Source organism: Myotis brandtii, unplaced genomic scaffold (assembly GCF_000412655.1).
Source record: "Myotis brandtii unplaced genomic scaffold, ASM41265v1 scaffold569, whole genome shotgun sequence".
Taxonomy (NCBI): Eukaryota; Metazoa; Chordata; class Mammalia; order Chiroptera; family Vespertilionidae; genus Myotis; species Myotis brandtii.
Window position 1 is genome coordinate 1,020,997 of NW_005370127.1, and position 2,832 is coordinate 1,023,828.

A 2,832-nucleotide genomic window follows, 5' to 3' on the forward strand; every position below is an offset into this window, starting at 1 on the left:
CCGATTGGGGTGGTGGGGGCCTATCAGGGGTGGGGCAGGCCAGGGGGATGGGCCACAGATGGTTGGCCAGTTGGCTCTGCCCCTGATCGGGGTGGTGAGGGCCAGCCGGGAGAGGGGCTGCAGGAGGTTGGTCGGCCCTGCCTCCTATTGGGGTGGGGGGTGCAATCAGGGGTGGGGCCAGCCAGGGGGTGGGACTGCACGTGATTGGGATGGGGCAGGACGATCAGGGGCAGGTCTGGTTAGAGGGAAGGATCACAGGGGTGTTGGCTGGCCGTCCCACCCTCAATCAGGGTGGGAGAGTCCGATCAGAGGTGGGCCTGCTGTGGGGAGGAACTGTGGGATGTTGGCCGCTGGTCCTGTTCCTGATCGGGCCGGTTTGCTGGCCAAAGTGGGCATTATAGCGACTGGTCGTTCTGGTGTTCTGGTTGTTGGCTTTTTATATATATAGACTAGTGGCCCGGTGCATGAAATTCATGCATGAGGGGGGTTCCCTCAGCCCAGCCGGCACCCTCTCCAATCAGGAACTCCTTGGGGGACGTCCGACTGCTGGTTTAGGCCTGATGGGATCAAGCCTAAACCGACAGTCAGACATCCGTCTTGCAATCTGGGATCACTGGCTCCTAACTGTTCGCCTGCCTGCCTGATCACCCCTAACTGCCTCTGCCTGCCTGATCACCCCTAACCTCCCTCCCCTGCCGGCCTGATCTTGCCCCCAAGGGCCCTCCCCTGCTGGCCTGATTTCCCCTACCCCCCTGCCAACCTGATCTTGTCCCCAACTGCCCTCCCCTGCTGGCCTGATCACCCCTAACTGCCTCTGCCTCAGCCCCCACCACCATGGCTTTGTCCGGAAGGAAGTTGGACATCCAGAAGATGGCTGATCGACCCGGTCTAATTAGCATATTACCCTTTTACTAGTATAAATTGGAGCCAGCCTGGAAAATTCAAGTCAGGAGTTCTAACCCTGCCACTTTTGCATCTTTGTATTTGTTACTGCACCCTGGTGCTCAGAAAATGAAGAGAGAGAGGGAGAGAGACCAAATTTAGATATCTATGGAGATATATAAAGACCCTATGGCTCTGAGTTTCTGATTTGTTGCTCTGTCTTATCCTCACTCTCTACTATTTTTTGCAATATAAATGATCTTTGCTAATACTTCTTTTTTATTTCTAGTTTTCTACTGGTCTTTAGAGTTGCCATTATCACTGCCAAATCCACCCTTTTCTTTTCTTTTCTTTCTTTTTTTTTAAGTTTCTAGATTTGAGAGAGAGAAGAAACATGGACTGTTTTGTCACTTGTATATGCATTCATTGGTTGTATGTGCCCTGACCAGGATCGAACCCACAACCTTGGTGTATCAGGATGATGCTCTAACCAACTGAGCTACCTGGCCAGGGACTTTTCTTTTCTTTTAAAATATATTTTTATTGATTTCAGAGAGGAAGGGAGAGGGAGAGAGAGATAAAAACACCAGTGATGAGAGAGAATCATTTATTGGCTGCCTCCTGCACACCCCCTACTGGGGATTAACCTGCAACCCAGGCATGTACCCTTGACTGGAATCGAACCTGGGACCCTTCAGTTGCAGGTCAATGCTCTCGTCACTGAGCCAAACCGGCCAGGGTGAAATCCAACCTTTTCAATACATATTTTGAAATTCCTTAGACTAGCTTGTGAGGGTCCTAATTAAGAATGAAGCCCATTACAAGTGCTGCTCTGCAGATCATATGCTAGCCTGAGGGCAGGGTGCTGTGTGTGTGTCTGAGTGTGTGTGTAACAGGTATTGATGTGTTTTTGGCTTGCCATCTCTGATGGACAGAACTTGGTTTACTCTCTTTCAGTAGAAGGATGCCCTCCCACCAGCTATTTACTCTTCTGTTTACAATTCTAAAATGATCTTGTGACATAAAGATTCGTGAATCCCACTCCTAATAAATTACCATATAAATAATCAGAAGCAAAGAGAACTGTATAAGTTTATTTTTATGAGATTGAAAAAAGAGAATGTCTAAATATCTATCAATAATAAATTGGTAGGGTAATTGTGGTGTATGCAATGCAACATTACAAATTCATTAAAAATGATGGAGCCCTGATCGATTTGGCTCAGTGAATAGAGCATTGGCCTGTGGACTGAAGGGCCCCGGGTTCGATTCTGGTCAAGGGCATGTACCTCAGTTGCAGGCTCCTCTCTGGCCCAGGCCCTGGTCAGGGCTCATGCAGGAGGCAACCAATCAATGTGTTTCTCTCGCATTGCTATTTCTCCCTGTCTTTCCCTCTCTCTTCTAATCTCTCTAAAAATCAATGGAAAAATAACCTTGGGAGAGGGTTAAAAAAATAATAATAAAATTATTTTTAAAATGATGGAAAATTATACAGACAAGGAAAGAGTTCCACAACATATTGTTGAATGAGATAAGCCAGTTAATAATAGCATATATAATATCCCATGTATATTATATTGCATACTAGAGGCCCAATGCATGAAATTAGTGCAAGAGTAGGCCTTCCTTCTCCCGGCTGCCAGCACCAGCTTCCCTCTGGCACCCAGGACCCGGGCTTCCCTCACAGCCCTGGCTTCATCTGGAAGGTCGTCTGGAAGGACATCCAGTCTAGTTAGCATATTACGCTTTTATTATTATAGATATTTACACACCTCTGTGTTCATATACACATGTATATATGTGTTAGTATTGGATAATGTTTACTTTCTTTGCATTTTCTTTATTGTTTTATTTATAGTAAACATGGATAATTATTACAAAACTAGAGGCCCGGTGCACAAAAATTTGTGCACTCGGGGGGGGGGCCCTTCAGCCTGGCCTATGCCCTCT